A 15,518-nucleotide genomic window follows, 5' to 3' on the forward strand; every position below is an offset into this window, starting at 1 on the left:
AGGAGCTCCCTGTTGCCAATATCGTAGTTTTTCTCTGCTGGTGAAAACCTAAGAGAGAAATAGGCACACGGGTGTAATCTTCCCTGCAACTCAGAACGCTGAGACAGCACAGCCCCCACCCCGACCTCCGAGGCGTCCACCTCCACAATAAAGGGATAGGAGGTGTCGACGTGTCTCAAAATGGATGCAGAGCAAAACATTTCTTTCAAAGTGGAGAAAGCAGCTAGAGCTTCGGGGGACCAGTGGTTGGTATCTGCCCCTTTCTTTGTGAGACTGGTGAGGGGTGCTATGACTGTAGAGTACCCCTTTATGAACCTTCTATAGTAATTAGCGAATCCTAAAAATCTCTGGAGAGATTTTAGTCCCACTGGCTGAGGCCATTCAAGTACAGCAGAGACTTTGGCAGGATCCATAGAAAGGCCCGAGGTGGAAATTATGTACCCCAGAAAAGTGACAGATGTTACCTCGAAAATGCATTTCTCCAATTTAGCATAAAGCATGTTCTGTCTTAACTTATGCAGCACAAATTTGACACGAGCCCTGTGCTCAGAGAGGTTATCTGAGAATATTAGTATATCATCCAGATATACCAGGACAAATTTACCCAACACCTCCCTGAATACTTCGTTAATGAGTTCCTGAAAGACGGCCGGGGAGTTACACAACCCAAAGGGCATCACCAGGTACTCGTAATGCCCCTCGGGTGTGTTAAAGGCCATCTTCCACTCATCGCCCTCTCTGATCCGCACCAGGTTGTATGCACCCCGCAAATCCAATTTCGAGAAAATCTTAGCATTGGTGACCTGAGTGAATAAATCGTCTATCAAAGGCAATGGATAGAGATTTTTTACTGTGATTTTATTCAGGCCCCGGTAATCAATGCATGGCCGAAGGCCTCCGTCTTTTTTCTTTACAAAAAAGAAACCTGCTCCGGCAGGCGACCGGGAAGGGCGAATGAAAGCCTTAGCAAAGTTTTCACGGAGGTTGTCTCGCATGGCCACCTTTTCCGGCCCAGACAAATTGTAGAGATGACCTCTAGGGGGCATACAACCAGATCGGAGATCGATGGGGCAATCGAAGGGGCGATGTGGAGGTAGTTTCTCTGCAGCTTTGGGACAAAACACATCTGAAAATTGAGAATATTATTCCGGTACTCCCTCCACATGAATCCTGGTCTGACCCAAGGTCACCCTCACTAAACAATGATGAAAGCAATGGGCTGACCAGCTTGTTAGCTGACCAGTGGCCCAATTAATCTGAGGGGAGTGAAGGTGTAACCAAGGCATGCCAAGGATGATCGTGGAGGTTGTCATGTGTAACACAAAAAAATGCAAACTCTCCTTATGTAGCACCCCGATAGTGACTTCCACCTCTGGGGTCTGTGACAGAGGACTGTTACCCTGCAAAGGGGAATCATCCACTGCCGTAACTTGAACCGGTGGTTTTACCGGGGTGAGCGGAATACCCAATTTTTTTGCAAATTCGTAATCCATAAAATTAGCCGCTGAGCCCAAGTCAATGAAGGCTTCAGTGACCTCAGACTTATCCTCCCACGAAATAGTACAAGGAAGAAGCAAACGTTTATCATCTAGGGGTAAAAATTGCATGCCTAGGGTACTACCCTCAACTACACCTAAGGCAGCAGCATTTCCCGATTTCTTAGGGCAATTCTGTATTCCATGACCCCCCTCTGCACAATAAAGACAAAGCTGCTCTGATATCCTGCGTTTCCGCTCCACTTGAGACAATTTTGACCGACCAATCTGCATTGGCTCAGGTGGAGGTGAGATGGGAGGAGGTGGAGTCACAGGGGGCGCAGCGTGGGATACCATTCTCACATGGATACTACCCCGGGTCTGCCTCTGATAGCGCAGCCGGCGATCTATCCTGATGGCCGATGAATTGGCCTCATCGATGGACTTAGGTTCAGGCTGACTTAACATAAGATCGGAAACCTCATCTGACAACCCTGATAAGAAACAATCTAAAAGGGCAAAGGTGTCCCACCTGGCTGATACTGACCACTTCCTAAATTCAGCAGCATAATCTTCCACCGGACTCTTGCCTTAACGTAACCGTTTGAGCTTCCACTCAGAAGTCGAGGCAATGTCTGGATCATCGTAAATTATAGCCATGGCTTTAAAAAATTCCTCTACAGAGGTTAGGGCCAAGTCTCCGTCAGGCAGACTGTACGCCCAGCACAAAAATTGATAGGAAGGAAAAAATGAGGTGGATGATACCTACCAAAAATGCACATAAACACAAATATTTTTAACAAATAACTGTATAAATTTTATTAATATTCAACTTTAAAAAACATTTAAAAATTGCCCAAATCTCAGTATCTAACTACCCTTTAACTACCAGGTGGGAGCTCCCTTCATACATACCAGCCACACATATCAAGCAGCATAAGCCCTTTGGATGCGTGCACTGAGGTGCACCTCAGTGCACAAAATGGTGGATCACACGTTAATTGAGGATAGGAGTTCCTCCTCACATATTGCTCAGGCGGATGTTTAGATATAAATCACAAGTATAGCACATTGCATAGTTCCAATATTGGCTTCACTCCGCTTCTCCAAAATTCCTGATTAAAGAAATTCCAGCTCAAAACAGCATATAGCAGGTAGAAAGTAGCTCAGATGGCAAAGCGTGACAGGTTAGCATCAGAACAGCGTTAGTGCCAGCAACAGTCATATAAGCTTCCATTCAGCTGAATACAGTAACATATAGCACATGAACTTCCTTAGGCAATGGGAACATGCCCAACAAGCATTGTAAGCAAGCAGCAAGCGTGACCCGCTGATAGTACACAGATACGTACTTGGCTAGATGTGTCCTGTATTGGCAATCTTGCCTTAGATCATCAGGCAGGAGTCTCTCAGCAAACAATCCCTAAGTAGTGAACCTCCAATAAGGTGTTGCTATATGCTGTGTCGACCTCAACGTTCTCAGGCTCCCAGATATCCTTAGGCCGGGAAGGCAGTGATAAAGTGTCCAGTCCCCCAGGACCAGCTGGGCCAAAGAAGGAGAGCCGGGTAGAAAAGGCAGCCAGAGAGTTTGAGCAACATGCGGTGACGCCAGCTATAGCCCCGACATGTTTCACGAGCTTCCTGCTCGTTTCCTCAGGGGGCGTGGCTCACCGCTCAGTCATTAGGGAAGTGCTAAATGGGCCAAACAGACCAATCACGCAGCCGCGGGGCGGGACATCGAGGCCACGCCCACCGCCCAACGGCGATGACGCGCATCAACCCCCAACACCTCCACCTCCCGCCGCATCAATCTGGCGTTCGGGTAAGCGGAAGAGGGAGACGCGCGCCAACCGCCGAGCGCAACACGGAGACCAGCCGCCCAGAAGATCCGTGCTAAGACGGAACTCCGTGCGCGCATGCACAGGACGGGGGGCGCGGCCCCGCCAGGCCGCCCAGAGGCACACTCACACATATCAACAAGGTACATACACAATGTCATTCAAATGCCATGTAAATACCAAAATCTAGCCTGCAATACAAATTTATTATATAATCAGCTACAGCTATCAGGAGACCCTAGCCTGCCAACCATAATATATATGTGGGCAGGTAGGATGGTTATATGCTACACCTAACTCATGCAAAATCTAAGCTATAAAGCAAAAATTGCCCACTGACGGTGTCAGGAAAACCACATGCAGTGAGAACAACCGGCCACCCAGATGGGGGAAAGAGACAGTGTCTCAGAAGGAGGAAGACATGGGACAAACGCCACATTACAGCCAGTATCAGGATTTAGGTTGGCAGAAACGAGGCAAAACCTTCCATCTCATTCAAACCAGGGGGAACTGTCGCTTTAAGATCAAAGATCCACCGACATTCTCGCTGTTTAAGCAATCTATCCTGATTGCCACCCCTGATAGACCCATGAATACGGTCCAGGCCCACAACCCTCAGATTACTATAGCTGCCCCCGTGGTATTGTCTGAAATGCTGCCCGACGGGTGCAGTGGAGTTCACACTTTTAATACTTTTAATGTGTTCCGACACACGCTCACGCAACTCACGTGTAGTCTTGCCAACGTAAAAAGCCCCGCAGGGGCACATTAGCATGTATACTACAAATTTTGTGATACAGTTGACATAGTGTGATAATCTCCACTGCCTCCCGTCAGGAAGCAGAACGGACCCACCAACTTGCATATATCTGCAAAATTTGCAGCCGCCACAAGTATATGTACCCAAAATCCAACAGTGTGGCCTTGGACCATCAATACCATCAAAATGGCTCCTAACTAGGGAATCCCTCAATGAGGGTGCCCTACGAAAAGCAACACTGGGTTTAGGTGAAACAAATGGAGATAGCTGCGGATCATTGCACAAAATGTACCAGTATTTGTCCAGAGCATTCGTAATTAAATCATGCTCTGTGCAGTAACGGGTACAGAACCTCGTCCGTTGATTGGTCGATCCTGCCGGCTTGTTAGAATTAAGCAGACTAGTCCGATCGCTATTAAACGCTCTCTTAAAGGCCTGTCTAAGAACTTTATCACTATACCCACGTGCCTGAAAACGTGTGCGCAGTGCCCCTGCCTCCCGCACAAAGGACTCATCACTAGTACAATTCCGTCGAACCCTAAGGTATTGGCCAATGGGAATGCCTTTTACCGTATGTGTAGGGTGGCAGCTAGTGGCCTGTAAAAGGGCATTAGTTGACGTCTCCTTCCTATATAAGCTGGTATGTATGCAGCCCCGCCGATCACAACTGACCAAAAGGTCCAGAAAAGAAATCGACCATTTATCATAATTGAAAGTAAATCTCAGATTACGATCATTGCAGTTTAAGTAATCAACGAATCTCTCCAAATCCCTCTGGTCACCGGACCAGAGTAAAAAGATGTCGTCTATGTACCTGTGCCAGACCAAAATCCGGCACAGGTACATTGAGAGGTCATCGTTCGCAAACAAATTGCGTTCCCACTCCCCCAGGTACAGGTTGGCGTATGACGGGGCACAAGTTGTCCCCATCGCCGCCCCCTGCACCTGGAGGTAGTGTTCGCCATCAAATATAAAAATGTTATTGGTCAATAAAAATTGCAAAAGGGTCAGCAAAAGTCTGTTGTGATCAGCAGATTCCAAACCCAGCTCACTAAGGAAGGTGCCAACTGCTGCAATGCCCAAATCATGTGGGATGGATGAATATAGGGCCTCGACATCCAGGGTAACCAGCATGGTACCAGGAGGGACCTGCAACCCATCAACTGTCCGTAGGAAATGGGAGGTATCTTTTATATACGAAGGAAGGGATTGCACGTGTGGTTGGAGATGCTTGTCAATATACACACTAACCTTTTCTGTTAGCGAACCACAGCCGGACACTATCGGACTGTACGCCCAGGTCTGAGAATCACCTGATAACAAAGTTTTAATAAATGTAACCCTTTGGGCCATAGTTCCTGAAGAATTAGGTCTCAACTCAAAGTATGATAGCACTCTACTCCTAAAATTTCGGAAGTCAGATCTGTGACCGGAAAATTTTTCAGGTACAGGCATACGTATGTCTGTGCTAAGAGGAGATCGCACTGATTGAAGTTCCTGAATAGCCCCAAATATCTGACATGTCTGGGTCTGTTGGTTGGTTCAAAACTGCCGCGGAAAGTTGGTTTACCGCGGTGGTCAGGACTTTAACATGGCTATACAGTGCGTCCATTTGGATTTGGTCTGGCGTTCTGTAATGATCGGTGTAACACAAAGAGGATCTGATCATCGGTGATCTGCAGTATCACCAAAAATACAGATATATACCCGATTATTGATGATCTGCAGTATCACCGATAATCAGATATATTTCTAACCTCTGGACACCTGAGTAATATGAGTGTTTGTGCAACAGTAATACTTTGAGGAGAGCACCCGTATAGAGGGTGCCAGGCAGTAAGAGATACTGCTCAGAGAACAGGTTCCTTCCAATGGTCTGATGCTCCCCAAGGGGCGGAGCCAGGCTGAGAGTGGGAAGGACCAGAGAGTGAGTGACACCAATGGTGAAGTGTCACTGACAGGTCTGTGAACTATCTCCAAACAGGGAAGATAGTTCTCGAGGTCGGACAGGCCAGGTCGGCAACAGACAGACAGATCAGATACAGAGACAGGAGACAGATACGGAATCCAAAGACAAGCAGGGTTCAGCAACAGAGTATCAGATATAGCGAAGTACCAAATCAGAGATCAAGAGAGTGGTCAGGAGAGCAGAAAGTCATAACAGATAATAACAATGCCTAGTCTTAGGTGTGAGCTCCGTGATCATCAACACCCTGGAACTAGTCTGATATATAACAGAGTGATAATACAGTTACCTAGTCTTGGGTGTGAGTTCCTTGATCATCAACACCCTGGAACTAGTCTGAAGTATAACAGAATGGTAATACAGTTCCCTAGTCTTGGGTGTGAGTTCCTTGATCATCAACACCCTGGAACTAGCCTGAAGTAATAACACAGAAAATATCACAGATACTGACAAGGTCTGAGTGCTACCACGTAGTGATCGCAACGCCAGACACCAGAGAAATGACCAGCACCCAGTATATACACACAAGCGCTCTCCGGCGCCTCCCCTAAGTGCTGGACCAATGAAACTTGATAGAATTGTCAGCTGATGGGCAGGATCAGCTGACACCCTTCTGACTGTCATAAAGGCTCTGCCTCTCAACGCGCGCGCGCGTCCTTCTGAACCTGTGTGGACTGTCAGTCCCAGCCACACCAGACATGTGTTGTAATGTATCTGCTGGTTTGAACGCGGGGCCAGCCGCACCGCTGTCAGAGCATGTGGCGGTTTCCCCGCGTTCAGCCATACTGCTAGTGGTAGACCCATGCGTGCAAACCGCCGCGTCGGATGCGGAATCCGCCGCCTTGTTAACTGGGCATGCGGCGGTTTCTCAGCGCTCCGTCAGGCTAGTGGATGCCATGTTGGATGCGGAATTAGCTGCCTTACTCTGAGTACTTGCGGCGGCTTTTCCGCGTTTTCTCACAGTTTAAAGCAGAACTCTGGTAAGTATATAAAAACTCATCTGTGGGAAGAACGGATACTTTTCAGAACTCGTCACTCGCCGTTCTCCTGCAGTGATCCCTGTTCTTTTGGCAACTTTCATAACTTAGCTTCCGGACATACTGAGCCTCGCAAGCGCAGTGAGTCCTTTCTTCTACGCTGTGCCCGCGCTGAATGATGTCATTATACAGAAGGGCACTTGCACCTGCGCCTGGCATGTTATGGAGGGCGCATGCATGCCAGGACACAGGAGCAAGCACCCTCCTGTATAGTGACATCATTCGGCGCAGGCACAAGCCTTAGACTTCAGTAGCTGTAATACTCATGTTATCCCACAGCATATTAATGTCAATAAAACAATATACCAGTCAGGTATCAGGAGACAATTACGTCTTTACTTTGAAGCAAATAAACCCCCAAAAATAAACAATTGTATCTATAGTCCTAATCCTAAATAGGACTTACCTAGAACCCCATAGCCTCACTGGCCTATATACTATTCACTTTTCTTCTTAGGAGACATTTTTACAGTGGCTTGCAAAAGTATTTGGCCCCCTTGAAGTTTTCATACATTTTGTCACATTACTGCCACAAACATGAGTCAATTTTATTGGAATTCCATTAAAAGACCAATACAAAGTGGTGTACACGTGAGAAGTGGAACGAAAATCATACATGATTCCAAACATTTTTTTTACAAATAAATAACTGCAAAGTAGGGTGTGCATAATTATTCAGCCCCTGAGTCAATACTTTGTAGAACCACCTTTTGCTGCAATTACAGCTGCCAGTTTTTTAGGGTATGTCTATACCAGCATTGCACATCTAGAGACTGAAATCCTTGCCCATTCTTCTTTGCAAAACAGCTCCAGCTCAGTCAGATTAGATGGACAGCGTTTGTGAACAGCAGTTTTCAGATCTTGCCACAGATTATCGATTGGATTTAGATCTGGACTTTGACTGGGCCATTCTAACACATGGATATGTTTTGTTTTAAACCATTCCATTGTTGCCCTGGCTGTATGTTTAGGGCCGTTGTCCTGCTGGAAGGTGAACCTCCACCCCAGTCTCAAGTCTTTTGCAGACTCCAAGAGGTTTTCTTGCAAGATTGCCCTGTATTTGGCTCCATCCATCTTCCTATCAACTCTTACCAGCTTCCCTGTCCCTGCTGAAGAGAAACACCCCCAGAGCATGATGCTGCCACCACCATATTTGACAGTGGGGATGGTGTGTTCAGAGTGATGTGCAGTGTTAATTTTCCGCCACACATAGCGTTTTGCATTTTGGCCAAAAAGTTCCGTTTTGGTCTCATCTGACCAGAGCGCCTTCTTCCACATGTTTGCTGCATCCCCCACATGGCTTGTGGCAAACTGCAAACGGGACTTCTTATGCTTTTCTGATAACAATGGCTTTCTTCTTGCCACTCTTTCATAAAGGCCAACTTTGTGCAGTGCACAACTAATAGTTGTCCTATGGACAGATTCCCCCATCTGAGCTGTAGATCTCTGGAGCTCGTCCAGAGTCACCATGGGCCTCTTGATTGCATTTCTGATCAGTGCTCTCCTTGTTTGGCATGTGAGTTTAGGTGGACGGCCTTGTCTTGGCAGGTTTACAGTTGTGCCATACTCCTTCCATTTCTGAATGATCACTTGAACAGTGCTCTGTGGTATGTTCAGGGCTTTGGAAACCTTTTTGTAGCCTAAGCCTGCTTTAAACTTCTCAATACCTTTATCCCTGACCTTTCTGGTGTGTTATTTGGACTTCGTGGTGTTGTTGCTCCCAATATTCTCTTAGACAATCTCAGAGGCCGTCACAGAGCAGCTGTATTTGTACTGACATGAGATTACACACAGGTGCACTCAATTTAGTCATTAGCACTCATCAGGCAATGTCTATGGGCAACTGACTGCACTCAGACCAAAGGGGGCTGAATAATTACGCACACCCCACTATGCAGTTATTTATTTGTAAAAAATGTTTGGAATCATGTATGATTTTCATTCCACTTCTCACGTGTACACCACTTTGTATTGGTCTTTCATGTGAAATTTCAATAAAATTGATTCATGTTTGCGGCAGTAATATGAGAAAATGTGGAAAACTTCAAGGGGGCCGAATACTTTTGCAAGCCACTGTAAATCTTACGAATAAAATACCTTCGAAGATCCCACCATGTAAGAAACTACTCAAAATAAATTTGACATTATTTTTTTTACCTACTTTTTCAATCAATAAGTGCTGAAAAATGATTCTTTAACCACGTCCCCAGCAGGTGCTGCTACCGCCGCAGGCACGGGAGGCTCACTTCCCTGCAGTTTGGGGGCTGGCCGGAAGCCTGCAAATGCATTGTTCTAAGTCCACCCTTGATGGAGTTGTATCATCCTCTTTTTTCCTGACCTATGCAGAGGGACTTCTTAATCCTGAGTGGGGTCAGGTCTAATCTTCGCAACTGCTATTAGGGCTTGTTCACACTATAGGCTTGATTCACAAAGCCGTGCTAACTCATAGCACAGTCACGCTAGCGTTTTGCGCACGCTAATGCGAGGAAAAATTCATGATTGCGCATGAAAATTTGTGAATGCTTGCAAAAAACGTTACGCGCGTTATAACGCGCGCAAAACACTAGCGAGACCATGCTATGAGTTACCACTGCTTTGTGAATCAAGCCCTATGAGCGTTTGCAGATTTTTCTAAGTACTGGTGGTTTTGAAAATTGCCCTAAAAGCGCTTGTGCAATGATTTTCTATGAGAGTGTTCACATATGAGGGTATCGATTGCGTGCCGTTCTCAAAAAGCGCTGCCTGTACCATTTTCTGAGCGTTTTGGCTCAATGGAAGGTATAGGGAAATGCTAAACGCTTGAAAAAGCGCTTTGTATAGCGATTTCCCGAGCGCTTTTAAGAATAAATACATTGTATTTATTCTATTCCGGGGCAAAGAGTTCACTTCCTGACTGATGCCAGGAAGTGAAAATCACAATCGCTCAGCAAAAGCGAATAGAAAAGGGCTTACAAAAGTGCTTACACAAAATCGCTCAACGCTCAGAAAACCTCGGGAATCGCTTGAAAAAAATGCTTGCAATTTATAATGTATACAAAGCCTTACAGTGGTTGCCTTTGTGAGTACCGTATTTTTCGCCGTATAAGACACTCCGGAATATAAGACGCACCCAGGTTTTGAGGGCAAACACCAGGGAAAAAAAAGAATTCATAGTAAACCTGGTGCGTCTATATTCCAGGAGCGTCTTGTAGGTGTTCTACTCCAATTAATGTCCTCAGGAGTCCCCCATGTGCCCTCAGTGTCCCCATGTGCCCTCAGTGTCTCCCATGTGCCCTCAGTGTCCCCCATGTGCCCTCAGTGTCCTCCCCTTAGGTGTCACGTATGTGTCCTCAGTGTCTCCCATGTGCCCTTAGGTGTCCTCAGGTGTCCCCCGTGTGCCCTTGGGTGTTCCCAGTGTGGCCCATATGAGCCCTTAGGTATTCCCAGTGTGGCCCCCAGGTGTATCATATGTGCCCTCAGTGTCCCCCATATGCCCTTAGGTGTCCTCAGTGTAATCCTCAGGTGTCCCCTTGTGCCCTTAGGTGGTCCCAGTGTCCCCCATGAGCCCTTAGGTGTTCCCAGTGTTGCAATAGGTGTCCCCTAGTGCTCTCAGATGCCCCCATGTCCTGGATCTTGCAGAATGGTGTTATGTACTGACTGCGAGTGACGTCAGAATAGGAAACTCCCCTGGTAATACAGCAGTGTCACGTAGGATCCACTCTTAGTTTGTGCACCAGCAGGCAGGGAAGCCCAGCCTCGGACTGACATTGTCCATATTCTAGCCCTTCAGTCTTCCCAGAGAAATGGTGCAGCAATCTGAGCTCAAAACTTTCTGTCTGCTCTAAAAGATCAGCAACAGCATAATGACCCCAGCTCCCTGTGTGGTCCGCTCCCCCTTCCCTGTGTAAATAGTCTGGGGGCGGCATGTATGTATAGAGTGGCCCCCGAGATCACTGCCTGGCTCCCCATGCGTCAGCTTGCCCAATCTCCTCTCCCCGCATCTGTGCGCTCACCCCCGCTGATGTGTCCGCACTCACCCCCCGCTGATGTCCGCTCACCCCCCGCTGCCGCTGATGTCCGCTCACCCCCCCGCGCGCTGATGTCCGCTCACCCCCCCCCCCCCCCCGCGTTGATGTCCGCTCACCCCCGCTGAAGTGTCTGCTCCCCGCCGGGTGTCAGGCTCAGCATAGCGGCAGTCTGTCTCACTTTAGCCGCTCTCCGGGAATGAAGACCTGGTCTCCTCTCGTCACCCCTCTAGTGATGGCTTAATCAATGACGCGTATTATAGAAGCCATCATTAGAGGGGCGGCGAGAGAGGAGACCAGGTCTGCATTCCCGAAGAGCGGCTAAAGTGAGAAAGACTGCTGCTATGCTGAGCCTAACACCCGGCGGGGAGCAGACACATCAACGGGGGTGAGCGGACGTCAGCGGCAGCGGGGGGTGAGCGGACACACCGGGCGGGGGTGAGCGGACATCAGCGGCAGAGGGGGTGAGCGGACATCAGCAGGGGGGGTGAGTGCGGACACATCAGGCGGGGGGTGAGTGGACATCAGCGGGGGGGGGGTGAGTGCGGACACATCAGGCGGGGGGTGAGCGGACATCAGCGGGGTGGAGTGCGGACACATCAGCGGGGGTGAGCGCACAGATGCGGGGAGAGGAGATTGGGCAAGCTGACGCACGGGGAGCCAGGCAGTGATCTCGGGGGACACTCTATACATACATGCCGCCCCCAGACTATTTACACGGGGAAGGGGGAGCGGACCACACAGGGAGCCAGTGCAGGGAATCCCCGACCTTGCGGCGGTTCGTATCTGCGGGCGTTCGTAAGTCGGGGATTCCCTGCATTTGCCGTATAAGACGCAGGGACTTTTTCTCCCCATTCTGGGGGGAGAAAAAGTGTGTCTTATACGGCGGAAAATACGGTATATTTGTATTTACTCTACCAACTTCACCCCATATCACCAGTACATACTACACTATATTTGGCTCTTGGTGTCCCTATCTTTGTTCTGGAGTCAGATGGATACCTGTACTTTGTCTGAAAATGCAAATATTCTTGTGAGAAAACGCGGAAAAGCCTACGCGGTTTGCACGCGTAGGCACGCGTCTGGTAGTGTGACAGAACGCGGAAAAGCCGCCGCATGTTCTAACAGCAAAGTGGCTGTTTCCGCGTCCAAGGTGGCGGTTTGTACGCAGCAGCGTGCCTTTGGAGTGGCTGGGTCTGTTAGTTCACATAGATGGATGGAGAGCTACGCGCGCGTGGGCTAGAAGTCAGGACCTTTATACCAGCAGGGGAAGTGTCAGCTGATCAGGACGATCAGCTGATTCCTGCTGGACTCATGATTGGCTGAGTGGCTTGGGCGGGGCAGCAGAGTTCAGCAACTATATATTCTGCTTGCTTGTCAGTTGCTGGTTGTCTGCCATTGCAAACACTTTGTGGAAGCATTCAGACCATAGTCAGATTCTTACAGTGTGTTTGAACCAGGTGGACCTGGGAATTCACACTGAGCCAGATTACCTTGTACTATTATTATTATTTGTTAGACCAGTTCCAGGGTGTTGAGATCAAGGTCCTCACACCCCAGACTAGGAATACTGTGTATCTTCTGTGTATTCTCTAGCATAGTTCCAGGGTGTTGAGATCAAGGCCCTCACACCCAAGACTAGGGAACTGTATTGTCTTTGTGTTATATTCCAGACTAGTGTACACAAAGAAGCAGAGGCGTGCACCAATGTCCTATAAGTAAATCTTGCCTTTTAATCCTCCAGATCGATTCCATACAATAGGGTAAACATCAGTGTCCACTTGAATATATATCATACATACTGATTGTGGTGGCATACATACAGAATGTGGAACGCAGCGTGACCAAGCGTCCTGTTGGACGCGAAACGGCCGTCGCCGACCTTTTCACACCCTGAGCCCCCACCGGATCACCGCCACCACAATCAGTATGTATGATATATATTCAAGTGTACACTGATGTTTACCCTATTGTATGGAATCGATCTGGAGGATTAAAAGGCAAGATTTACTTATAGGACATTGGTGCACGCCTCTGCTTGTTTGTGTACACTTCTGCTGTTTCCTTCCTTCCATGAAATTTGTCGGAGCACATGTCCCAGCATCCCTCTGATCCCATTGCAGGGTTTGTGGAGGCGAAGAGTACCTTACAGCTTCAATTGTTTTCTCCCACGTATTATTTGTATCATTATAGGGAGTGCCACACTACTATCTGCTTCTTGAACTAGAATATTCCAGACTAGTTCAAGGGTGTTGATGATCACGGACCTCACACCCAAGACTAGGGTATTGTATTATCATTTATGTTATACTCCAGACTAGTTCCAGGGTGTTGATGATCACGGACCTCACACCCAAGACTAGGGAATTGTATTACCATTTATGTTATGCTCCAGACTAGTTCCAGGGTGTTGTGACTACGGACCTCACACCCCAGACTAGGATTGTGCTATTACTGTATTACGTTAGCCCAATTCAGGGCAAAACCTTTCATATTAGCAGCAGGGCTTCCTGCAACCCAGCCTCGGTCCCTCGCCCAGGGGTCCACAGGCTACAGGAATATCACCCACAGTCAGGGGTGAATTCCTCAGGAGTCTTATGCTTCATACACACTTGAGATCAAAGTCTTTGGAAAAGGCAAGATCACAGACCAATTTTACCCCCTTCCATGTAGTATGAGAGCCTTACCCTACACAGTCTATTCTATGGAGCTGCACTCCCCATCAGATAAAATCTTTGCAAGATACTGGACACAAAGATGCCCGTACACACTCAAAAGATCATTATCTGCAAAAGATCTGTTCCTGCAAAATATCCATTCCTGCAAAATGCATTCATAGTCTATGAGATCTGCAGATCATCATACACACCTTGTTTAACAGACTTCATCTGCATATCTGGCAATCATCTGCAGATCTGAAAATCCATCCTGGTGGATCTGATCTGCAGATGATCTGCAGATGATTGTCTGTTAAACCAAGTGTGTATAAGGATCTGCAGATATCATAGACTATGAATGCATTTTGCAGGAATGGATCTTTTGCAGGAACAGATCTTTTGCAGATAATGATCTTTTGAGTGTGTACGGACATCTTTGTGTGCAGCATCTTGCAAAGATTTTATCTGATGGGGAGTGCAGCTCCATAGAATAGACTGTGTAGAGTATGGATCTCATACCACATAGAATGGGGTAAAATTGGTCTGTGATCTTGCCTTTTCCAAAGACTTTTATCTCAAGTGTGTATGAAGCATTAGGCCGCCAGCTCCTCTGGTGGTCTCCACTCAGAGTTGTTACTGTTACAAAACACTCACACACTCAGGTGTCTAGAGGTTAGACATATCTGATTATTGACGATACTGCAGTCAGATCCTCAATAATCGGGTATATCTGTATTCTTGGGGATACTGCAGATCGCCAAGAATCTGATTCTCTCTCTGGTTGCTGACACCTATCGTTACAATTCTTTAATGCTTATAGAAACTGTAAAATACAGCATTGGGTCCACTCAGCTATGGAATTCTGTAGCTTTCTGTGTGATAATGAAAAGAGCCATTCAATCTACCTGCCAAGCACTGTCACAACAATAAATGACATTTACTGTAGTTAAATCGTTGATAATCAAGATACAAGAACTAGTTCCAACCAAGCAGCGCTCAAATCCAAAAGTCCTTATATCTGTGAGGTAAGGAGATGGATCACCATATAAGAGCAAACAGAACATAGTGAGATACTGTATAGATATATGACACCAGTAGGCTTGAAGAAAGGAAAAGGAGGCACCGCTTCTTAAAATTCCTTTATTCCGGTGGGGGAAATAGCAGGTACACAGCAGTGGGGGTAAAAAAGGCCTGACAGCTGTTTCGCTGGTTTAAACCAGCTTCTTCAGAGGCAGAGTGCACTCTGCCTCTGAAGAAGCTGGTTTAACCTCCCTGGCGGTTTGTTAAAATACGCCAGGGGGCAGCAAATACCTTTTTTTTATTTTATTATTTTTTTTTTTTCATGTAGCGAGACAATGTCTCGCTACATGATAGCCGCTGCTGAGCGGCATCCCCCCAGCCCCTCCGATCGCCTTTGGCGAACGGAGATCAAGAGATCCCGTTCAAAGAACGGGATCTCTTGGAGGGCTTCCCCCGTCGCCATGGCGACGGGGCGGGATGACGTCACCGACGTCATTGACGTCGTGATGTCAAAGGGGAATCCGATCCACCCCACAGCGCTGCCTGGCACTGATTGGGCAGGCAGCGCACGGGGTCTGGGGGGGGCGGCTGCGGCGACGGGTATAGCGGCGGATCGGCGGGTAGCGGCGGCGATCGGAGGTTACACGCAGCTAGCAAAGTGCTAGCTGCGTGTAACAAAAAAAAAAATTATGCAAATCGGCCCAGCGGGGCCTGAGCGGTGCCTCCCGGCGGCATAGCCCGACCTCAGCTCGGGCTTACCG

This window comes from Hyperolius riggenbachi, chromosome 7 (assembly GCF_040937935.1).
Source record: "Hyperolius riggenbachi isolate aHypRig1 chromosome 7, aHypRig1.pri, whole genome shotgun sequence".
Classification (NCBI taxonomy): Eukaryota; Metazoa; Chordata; class Amphibia; order Anura; family Hyperoliidae; genus Hyperolius; species Hyperolius riggenbachi.